This window comes from Rhagoletis pomonella, unplaced genomic scaffold (genome assembly GCF_013731165.1).
Source record: "Rhagoletis pomonella isolate Grant_MI unplaced genomic scaffold, Rhpom_1.0 Rhpom_scaffold_00001, whole genome shotgun sequence".
NCBI lineage: Eukaryota > Metazoa > Arthropoda > Insecta > Diptera > Tephritidae > Rhagoletis > Rhagoletis pomonella.
The window spans coordinates 44,853,522-44,864,294 of NW_023458555.1; the positions used below are offsets into that span (position 1 = coordinate 44,853,522).

The following is a 10,773-nucleotide window of genomic DNA, read 5'->3' on the forward strand; positions in this document are numbered from 1 at the left end:
TTATTATCGGTGTTAATGCTGGTTCCCAAGTAAACGAAATTCTCTACTTTCTCGAAATTGTAACTGTCAACAGTGACGTGGGTGCCAAGGCGCGAATGTGCTGACTGTTTGTTTGATGACAGGAGATACTTCGTCTTGTCCTCGTTTACCACCAGACCCATGCGCTTTGCTTCCCTATCCAACTTGGAAAAGGCAGAACAGACTTCGCGGTTTTTGTTACCGATGATGTCGATGTCATCGGCAAAAGCCAGCAATTGCACGCTCTTGTAGTAAATTGTTCCTGAGCGGTTCAGTTCTGCAGCTCTTATTATCTTCTCCAACATCAGATTAAAGAAGTCACATGAAAGGGAGTCGCCCTGTCTGAAACCCCGTTTTGTGGCGAACGGCTCGGAGAGGTCTTTCCCAATTCTGACGGAGCTGGAGGTATTGCTCAACGTCATTTTACACAGCCGTATAAGTTTTGAGGGGATGCCAAATTCAGACATAGCGGCGTATAGGCAACTCCTTTTAGTGCTGTCAAAGGCGGCTTTAAAGTCGACAAATAGGTGGTGAGTGTCGATCCTTTTCTCGCGGGTCTTTTCCAAGATTTGGCGTATTGTGAATACCTGGTCTATGGTGGATTTGCCAGGTCTAAAGCCACACTGATAAGGCCCAATCAGTTCATTGACGGTGGGCTTCAGTCTTTCACACAATACGCTCGATAAGACCTTGTAACCTATGCTTAGAAGGCTGATCCCGCGGTAGTTGGCGCGAATGGCGGGGTCACCTTTTTTGTGGATTGGGCAGAGCACACTTAAATTCCAGTCGTCGGGCATGCGTTCATCTGACCATATTCTGCACAAGAGTTGATGCATGCACCTTATCAACTCCTCGCCGCCGTACTTGAATAGCTCAGCTGGCAGGCTGTCAGCTCCTGCGGCTTTGTTGATTTTCAGCCGCGTTATTGCTCTACGTACCTCGTCATAGTCAGGCGGTGGAACGTCGACTCCGTCATCATCGACTGCGGGCTCGGGTTCTTCTTCTCCACAACTTTCCGTGCTGCTACCATTTAGTAGGGCGGAAAAGTGTTCCCTCCATAATTTAAGTACGCTCTGGACGTCAGTTACTAGGTCGCCGTTATTGTTCTTAAAGGAGAGCGCCCCGGTCTTTAAACCTTCCGTAAGTCGCCTAACTCTCTGGTAAAATTATCGGGCATTCCTCCTGTCGGCCAGCATTTCAAGCTCTTCGCACTCACGTATTTCTGCCTCTCTCTTCTTGTTGCGGCAAATACGTCTCGCTTCCCTCTTCAGATCCCTATAGCGGTCCCACATAGCGCGCGTTGCGCCCGATCGCAGCGTGGCCCTGTAGGCGGCATCTTTTTTCTCTGCAGCTTCCTGACACTCCTCATCGTACCAGTTGTTCTTTCGGGCTCGCTGAAATCCGACTACTTCTTCGGCGGCGGTACTTAATGATCGGGAAATGTGGTTCCACTGCTCGCATATGTCGGTTTGTTGAAGAGTGCTCTCTGAGAGCAGCTGTGAGAGTCGAGTAGCGAAAGCGCTGCTGTCTGTTGTGATTGCAGCTTTTCGACGTTAAGCTTTCCTTGCATATTTGGGCGCACATTTTTTGCTGAACAGAGGCGGGTGTGTATCTTGGCTGCAACAAGATAGTGGTCCGAGTCGATGTTTGGGCCTCGGAGGGTGCGTACGTCGTGTCGTACGTACTGTCGGAAGCGTGCCTTCCGTCTATCACAACATGATCGATTTGGTTTCTCGTTTTTCGATCCGGAGACAGCCAGGAAGCTTGATGGATCTTTTTATGCTTGAACCTAGTACTGCATACTACCATGTTTCGGGCCTCGGCGAAGTCGATCAGCCTCAATCCGTTGTCGGACGTTTCGTCGTGGAGGCTGAATTTTCCGACGGTGGTTCCAAAGATCCCTTCTTTGCCCACCCTGGCATTGAAGTCGCCAAGCACGATTTTGATATCATGACGGGGGCAGCGATCGTACGTGCGCTCCAAGCGCTCATAGAAGAGATCCTTGGATGCCTCATCCTTCTCTTCCGTCGGGGCATGGGCGCAGATGAGCGAGATGTTGAAGAATCTCGCCTTGATGCGGATTGTGGCTAGACGCTCGTCCACCGGGGTGAACGACAGTACTCGGATACGGAGTCTCTCTCCCACCACAAATCCAACTCCGAATTTGCGCTCCTTTACATGGCAGCTGCAGTAGACGTCGCAAGGCCCCAGACATTGTTTGCCTTGCCCCGTCCAACGCATTTCTTGGATGGCGGTGATGTCAGCTTTTGTCCTTACGAGGATATCAACCAGCCGGGCAGAGGCACCTTCCCCATTAAGTGTCCGGACATTCCAGGTGCATGCCCTCAAATCGTAGTCCTTTAAACGTTTGCCGTGGTCGTCATCATAAGGGGGGGTCTCATCCGAGGCTTTGCCTTGCTTCTTCACTGGAAGTGGTTTTTACGTGGCGGGTCCCAAGCCCAGCGCACAACCCATTGCTGGGACGGGGGTGGTTTCGCAACCAAATACACGTTTATATAGCGAGCCGCTTGCTCCAAGCAGACACCCGCTTGCAGCCGCACCTACTGGTGAACAGACGCTGCAGACTTCAGTGAGCCCTTAAACCGAATAAGTCAGAGTGGCCCCACCGAAGCTCCCTCTCTTTCTGCTGTGACCCAAGGCTCCACTCGGATTGGTTACCGCATCTCGCACATGGGTTGCTCACGTTGCCCAGAGTGCGCGAACGAGGACGCAAGAGTCGGGATTGAGTATAGCCATGCAACTGTAACTGCATACCCAGCGCAATGACTATACCCCATTGCACTATTGGCTACAGTAAAAAGGAATAATTCTGAGGGAAATAACTATTCCGTCTTTTTTAGCACTGCATACGATTATGGGTTCCTACCGAGTCCAAAAAAACTGCTCCAGATGCCTCTCTCTTTTGCTAAGTTGCGCGAATTGTTCGTCTCGAGTGCAGATAGAACCTTCTGCACTTGGTTCTTCTATTGGGTTTGGGCAAGGCAGACCGCTTTCACCAGCCAGCTTTTCATTAGAACGTCATTATCTTGACGCCCACCATGTCCAAGGCAGCACAATTTTTATACTTTTACTATTATATATGCCAATATCGTTAAAAAGCTTACACAGTTCGTCATTCCAAGTACATGTACTACTCTGATTGGCAGTAGGCATTGCGCTTTCGTCAATATAATTGGAAAAGTCCCGTAAAAGTAACTCGCGTTGTCTGAAAGCTCGTTTAGTCTCGAACGACGCGAAGAGGTCTTTCCCAGTTTGAACGGAATTAAAATTGTGTTCAACTGTATGGACTTTTGGCAATTTATTTGAATGCATTATTACAATACTCGTTTTTCAAAACTCAACGCTAAAAGGCGTGTACTTGACAAACTGCCTGTCTACCTAAGTTAAAATCACGAAGTCTGTTCTGCCTTTTCCAAGTTGGATAGGGAAGCAAAGCGAATGTGTCTGGTGGTAAACGAGGTCAAGACGAAGTATCTCCTGTCATCAAACAAACAGTCAGCACATTCGCGCCTTGACACCCACGTCACTGTTGACACTTACGATTTCGAGAAAGTAGAGAATTTCGTTTACTTGGGAACCAGCATTAACACCGATAATAACGTCAGCATTGAAATCCAACGCAGAATCACTCTTGCCAACAAGTGCTACTTTGGACTGAGTAGGCAATTCAAGAGTAAAGTCCTCTCTCGACGTACGAAAACCACGCTCTATAAGTCACTCATCATGCCCGTGCTGGTATATGGCGCAGAAGCATGGACAATGACAACATCCGATGAGGCGGCTCTTGGAGTGTTTGAGAGAAAGATTTTGCGGAAGATTTACGGGCCTTTACGCGTTGGCGACGACGAGTACCGCAGACGATGGAACGATGAGCTGTATGAGCTTTACAACGATATGGACATAGCGCAGCGAATTAAAATACAGCGGCTCCGCTGGCTTGGTCATGTCGTTCTAATGGACACCGACGCTCCAGCTCTGAAAGTATTCAACTCGGAACCCGCTGGTGGTAGCAGAGGAAGAGGGAGGCCCCCACTGCGATGGAAAGATCAGGTGGAGAAGGACTTGGCTTCACTTGGCGTTTCCAATTGGCGTTAGTTGGCACAGAGGAGAAACGACTGGCGTGCTTTGCTGAACTCGGCCAAAATCGCTTAGGCGGTTACAGCGCCAAAAAAGAAGAAGAAGGATCTCGGTCACGAGTGCAGAAATTGAGTTATAAGTGTTTAGTAGGCTTATGACCTAGTGTAGGTGGACGGGATCTTAAAATTATGTATGTGTAATACTCAAAATTATCTTTTAAAAGAAATAAATAAAAAAGTTAGGAAGAAAATTTCTCTTATACCAATTTTTAGAAGCCGCGAATGACGAAAATTTTTGACCGAAAATGTATGCACATTGGCTACGCTGTACTCTCCGCCTTTGGTCAGCATTTGTCGACATAAAACTTGAGAAAAAAAAATCGAAAGTTAAATCTCTTCAAAATAATGATATTGCAATTCCTAGTAGAAAAAATGATACTTTAAGTTTAAGTTTAGCAGAAAAGTTCGTTATAGTATGAAGAGATTTAGATAATAACAAATGTGTAAACATACCTTTTTCCTCGAAATTCATTATAACTACCACCTTTCACTTAGACAGTTCTAAGAATGCACACACAGGACACACAGAACTATAGGGTTGCAGTAAAATTTCGAGTACAGTGGATGTGTTCACTTGGGGGGTTCAACGGATAAGGAAATTGAATGATGAGGTGGTCCTATTTACATATATTTATGGTTATCTCACTGGTAACTGTCTATGACATTTAAACATATATTTGGGAAAATTGAAAGTTTTTTATTTTTGATAGGTTGATAACCTTTTTGGTCTTATTTCAAGGGCATTCTGGATGTCTCTCTTCGTCTTTCTGCCTATTAATGCTTCCTATTGAAGATACGTCTCTCCTTCTTAGTTAACATAGACATTGATCAATTGTCATTCGAAATTGGCTGCATTGCTTTCTCGTATTACTCTGTAGCAGTGACACGATGCACTTGGTCATACCCATTATATACTTACTGCTTAATTGAGGTCGGGCAATATGGATTTAAAAATATGCACTGCAGCCTTTTCTAAACTGAAATTACTTCTCATTTAAGAGATTAAGGTATCGAAAACGAAAAAACTTTCAATACCACCGGTTATTTGACAGTCGAGTGAACTTTGACCCAGTGGTATTATTAGCTCGTCCAACCTATCTGACCTAAACTCACCTTTTATTACGAATAAATATTTCCGTGGCCTAGTTTTCTTGCCAACTTATGTCCACAAAGCTCCAATATTTTAAATAATAGGCAAATACACACATAAATACATACATATTGTTTTTTCCCGTAATTTATTTAAATGCCTTTTCGTATTTTTTAGTGATTCAATGTGCTTACTAACTACAAATTTTTTTTTCTTAAATTGTTTTAATAATTATTTTAGTTTATCAGCATCAGTAGTATTTTTTCACTCAGCAAACTCGCAATTGTAGTCCCGGATTACATTCGGCTTAGCTAATAATTAGCTTGTGGAATAATTTTTTTCGTTTCTTTTTTAGATAGCAAACTGAGCGCCCTTTTTTCAGTGTTTAATTATTTAAGCTCCGCTTCATTAAAGTCCATTTAATTTATAAATGGTTTCATGTCAAATATGATTTTCTTAACTTAAGATTTCTTTTCGGTTAAGTTGTAAATTTGCTTGGCAATAACCGAGAGTTCCACATCGATCGGTTTTGTGTCGTCATAAAGTGAGGGCGCCTCGCACAGAATCATGAATGTACCCACTAGAGATGCAATCATGAAGAGCCAGAGAAAGAGGCGATCCAACACCATGGCAACAAAACCCCAGTCTTGATCTTCCTGCAAATGATAGCAAGAGAAATATTGCGTTTATAGAATTAAAACCAATATATAAAATTATGCATATGTATGTGTATTCCGATATTTTCTTCATGATTATTTATGTTATAAATAGTACCAGACGTTTTCGAGATATCGATATTTGATGCCTTTTTAATGCCAATAATTTTGCGAAGAATGGGCCGATTGGGGGCATTTTGTTTCGAAATGTGTTTCATTTTCAAAATATGTTTGGCATACAAAATAAAAAATATTATGTAATTTCAAAGCTTTTAATATAAATTGTTGAACATTTTTTCCAAACAAACTATCACTCATTCCGAGTGCGATAATGTCGGTTTTTCCGAATTTGTAAATTAATGAAAATTTACCACGTTTTGTCAAATCAAATAGAATAATCAAAAGCGCGACTTATCACTTTCGCGTAATCGATTGATCAATTTAATGATGAGCGGGAAATAATGTTACTCATACGTAGGATTTTGCCGGGACAGTACTAGGAATGTTAATCCCGGGATCCCGGTATTTTTTAAGTTTTGAAAATCCCGGGATTATTTTCCTAGAATCCCGGAATTTCGGGATTTGTAATTTACACTGGTGGCAACAATAGAAACGCTGTATGTTGAACAGTTTTAGTTATATTTCTTTTGTTTATTTATTATTTAATATTTTTCTATAAATGTGTAGCTCAATATACATATAACACCTTGCGGCAGGCAATTTTGAACACAAAAAAAAATATATATATTCGTCAAAGCAAGGGCTAAATATAGTAAAATTGCGTTCTTAATTTTTCTCTGACGATTCAAAAAATGATTTAAAACAAAAACATTAATACCCGGCGCAGGTATTAAATATATCTTTTTCACCTTTCCGAAGGCTACCGCTAAATGGTAAGCCGGGGTGTATAAATTTTGAGTAAATTAGCGTCCTTAATTTCGAAATATTGAAGTTTCAAGCATTTCTGAAATTTGCCGTTATATGAAAAGCGGCCGTAATTTTAGCCCGGTTTCAATAATTTTCAACGTTTTGCTTTTATGAGTTTGGTACAAATTGGTATAACGGTTACCGAGATACATACATATATGTGATCATAAGTGCGCTCGGGTTTAAAAAACAATGGTAAGTCCTAGCACAATATCTCAATATCTCAAGATATATCGATATTAGCGATTTGGTGTCTTAAAAGTTTTTTGTAAGAAAGTGAATGACCTACAAGTCTGTGATTTGCAATTTTTCTGAACCTCTTGATATTTACGAGATAGGGGCAATAAAGCGGGAGTTTTATGAAAATATTGGGTTTAGTGACCCGTACTAACTCGCTGGTGGGAGTTTGAGTTAAACCATAATAAACACTTTAGTAGCACATTAAATTCTGAAGAAAACCCATCATTGACCATGATTATACCAGAAAATGCCTCTGAGCTATAGAATTTTGAAGAAAAAAAAGGCGTGAGTACTAGGTACTCATGAAATTTGATGTGTATACATATGCGAACGGCAAAGCATAAAAGTACGTTTACATAAAAATATAATCTCAATCAAAGCTCGTTAGCTGTCAAATTGATTGTGCTTGTTATTCACACAACTCGAGGAAAAGTTAAACTTCTTCTCTGTGCCACCGTGGTCACTTTTTTTTGCAACACATATTAGGCCATTTAAATATATTTTAACTGAATATTTTATTAAAAATACCTTTACAAACCTATTTTCCTTACTAGCGTCAATTTTTGTTTACTTTAACATTTGACATTCCTCCTTTTCTTCGCAAGTATAATCGATAAAACTGGGTTGGACACCAAAAAGTTATCGGTTTAATCTGAGATATTTTTAATTATAATTCTGCATGGCTAATCTCTTTTTCTAATAACAGATTAGAGAGTTAAGCTCGAAAATTAGGATAATCTTTTTATATGTAAAGCTATTATTAAGCGATTCAGTTACATACATACAAATGTAGGTTAGGTTAGAAATTAAATATTAATTTCACTTAATTTTATTCATTTTGCTGATTTAATTTTTTTATTCATTTTCATTTTTAATTCTTTTAATACATGACATTATCGGTATGATTGATAAAATATACTTGTACATATATTCTTGTGACTCCAGGGAGTTAAATTATCTTGGAAACACCGCATATAGGTAGATTTTCAAGTTTTATGCGGCAAAAAATATTTTATTGCCTCTATCTACTCAAAATTGTTTATCAAATGTAAAATTGAAAAAATTTGTATTACAGATAGGTTATATTAATAAAATATATATATTAGCCAATAATTTACTACTTAAATATATTGACTACCTTTATTTATAAAATGTGTGTACACTATCATTGGTTAATTAGTTTTCGCTTTCAGAATCTTCGCTGGCCTCAAACTATTCCTTTGTCACATCTTTGACAACGGACTTAGAGGGTAACAGCAGCTTTATTGTGTCTGGGGAAAACGATTTGATATTTTTTTCTTTTTTTGGTCATGAACCGAAATACTGCTTAAAAACGAGTCCGAGCTCATCAACAGCCGGTTATATATGTCACGGTTACATACTACACGAGAAAACTTCCGGGAATGATTTTCTCGGTAGTGTTTGTTGTGGGCCTCTTGAGCCTCCCCGATAATTGTCCTATTGTTAATAAGGAATTAGTATATTGTGCATTGTGGGTGTCACAGGATGCCATGCCGTCGTCGATTCGCCACTTCTCGCACGCTATGTTTGAGTTCCGGTCGCTTAACGAAAAAGTTTGCATGGGAAAGCAACAACAAAGTTAGCAAGCACGGATAGACGATAGCAAGTTTGGTTGTACCTCATTGAGTTCGTTCGTTTCGCCACTTGCTACCTGATGGCGAATCGATGACGGCTAATAATCAATTGTAGCGCATTTGCTCTTACTATGCATATGCCTAAATGTATGCAACCATTTGGCAAGCGAACACAGGGTGCTTCTAATGAAAATAAAAATTTTATGCTGAAATACACATGCTAAGCCCTTCGAAATTTTGTGCTGGGATATGAGTTACACCTTCGCAAATTTTACCCCTACCGAAACCAAAGATGTATACACATCAAAAAGTGTCCGGACACGAACGGTGAATCCGCCTTTAGAATTCGAAGTGTATAAGTTTCTTTACGCAAAGCACACACATGTGCGTGTGCTTTATATTAATAAAAATAAGGTACACACATGTGCACGTGCTTTTTACCAAACGGCACACACATGTGATGAGAGCAAGCTTTTAATTTTTTATATGCACAGCACACGTGTGTGAGCGTAAAATATTAGGATGTGCTGCGCATGTGTGTGCAAATACGAACCCTGCAATTTTGTTATATGTATAGATTTCCGATTTGCAATGCCTAGAAACAAATATAATAAAAAAGTTAATCCACACAAGTTATTTGAATTTTGGTCACTGTGGCGTGTGTGACAAGTACTCAAACAAATTAGCGACTACTTACTAGAGATGACGCTTTTAAATCGATTCAATCGAATATTGATTAATCGAACCCTTCCAATTCGAAAAATTTGAGAATCGACATTCGATTTTTCCTCAATTGATGCATATTGAACTACGGTTTGTCCAGGAAAATCTATAAAATGTTAAAGAAATTTTGATTTGAGGTCAGTACAAAAAAAAAATAACTTAAGAGAGAAGAGACCAAAGATTTAAATGACCTGCCTATCCTTCTCCTCCAACTACAGGGCCCCCAAGCGAAGCCTCTTGAAAATAACTGTATATATCACTACAACAAAAAAGCAAAACAGTGGAGTTCCAAACTTTATGTAAATTATCATAAAACATGTTCAATGCTTAATTACTCTTTTGCATGTATGCAGTTTAGTAAGTAAATTTTTTCTAAAAAGAGTAATGAAGAAGGTAAATATAGTCAGCGAAAACAAAAAAATAAACAAGTAAAGATCTATAAGTTCGGGAGAAACTGAACTTTAAATAACCGGCGCAGGATTAAATTATCGGCGTTTTCGTTTTTCTGAAACTTACCGTTATACGGTAAGCGGGTGTAATTTTAGTCCGATTGGATTAATTTTCAACAAATTGCTTTTCCGTACCAAGGTTATTAGGTGCACCGAGTTTGATGGAAATTGATAAATCGGTTACCGAGATACACATTTGTGGTCATAAGTGGGCGGCGCCACGCCTATTATCCAAAAATTTATAACATTCTAATTTTATGCTAAGTGGTTATTGCAATAATCGATTTTAAGTTAATTACCTCCAGTACACGGAAAGACGGAGGGACGGACGGACAAACAGATATGGCTTAATCGACTTCTCTTTTCATTCTGATCATTTATGTGTACATTGAAAGCTGAGCTCACTTAATTGAGACGTTCTAAATTTAATGACATCCCCCGTTTTACCAGATTGGCTCCGGTTTTCGAGATAATGGTATTTGAAAATTTTATTAAACTTTAACTATTTTACTAATAACTCCCTCAGTTTTGAAGTTATATTAATAAAATTTTGCACTTAACGGTTCTTTAATATTACCTTAATTATTCCTTATATACATTTGTCCATATCTATCTCGATTCGTTTTGGCTGTTACGAACAACCGATATGTGAACCAAGATAATAAACCCTTGTGCACAAGTGCGCGCGGGTATAAAAAAAGCCCGCATTGCAACAAAACATATGTATGTTCGTAAGCTCCATTTATAATACACTTCTGAGAATAGTGGTTAATTTTGAAGTAAAACATTAAATAGGGCCAACGTTGAGTTTTCTCTAGACATTAAATGAAAAAAATTGTATGACTATGTTGAGCATTAAAGACTACCCGTGTCATTGTGTTTGTTGGCGCCGTGCATAAAGCAATAGGAAATAACGCC

The 10,773-nt window shown here is 39.8% G+C and overlaps 1 protein-coding gene across 1 annotated transcript in view; it reads right to left on the reverse strand.

The window, feature by feature from the left end:
* The window catches only part of LOC118746609 (acetylcholine receptor subunit alpha-like 2), a gene marked incomplete at its 5' end in the record, with an annotated part of 19,984 nt that overhangs the window by 1,203 nt on the left and 8,008 nt on the right, over positions 1-10,773 (reverse strand). The window lies entirely within an intron of this gene.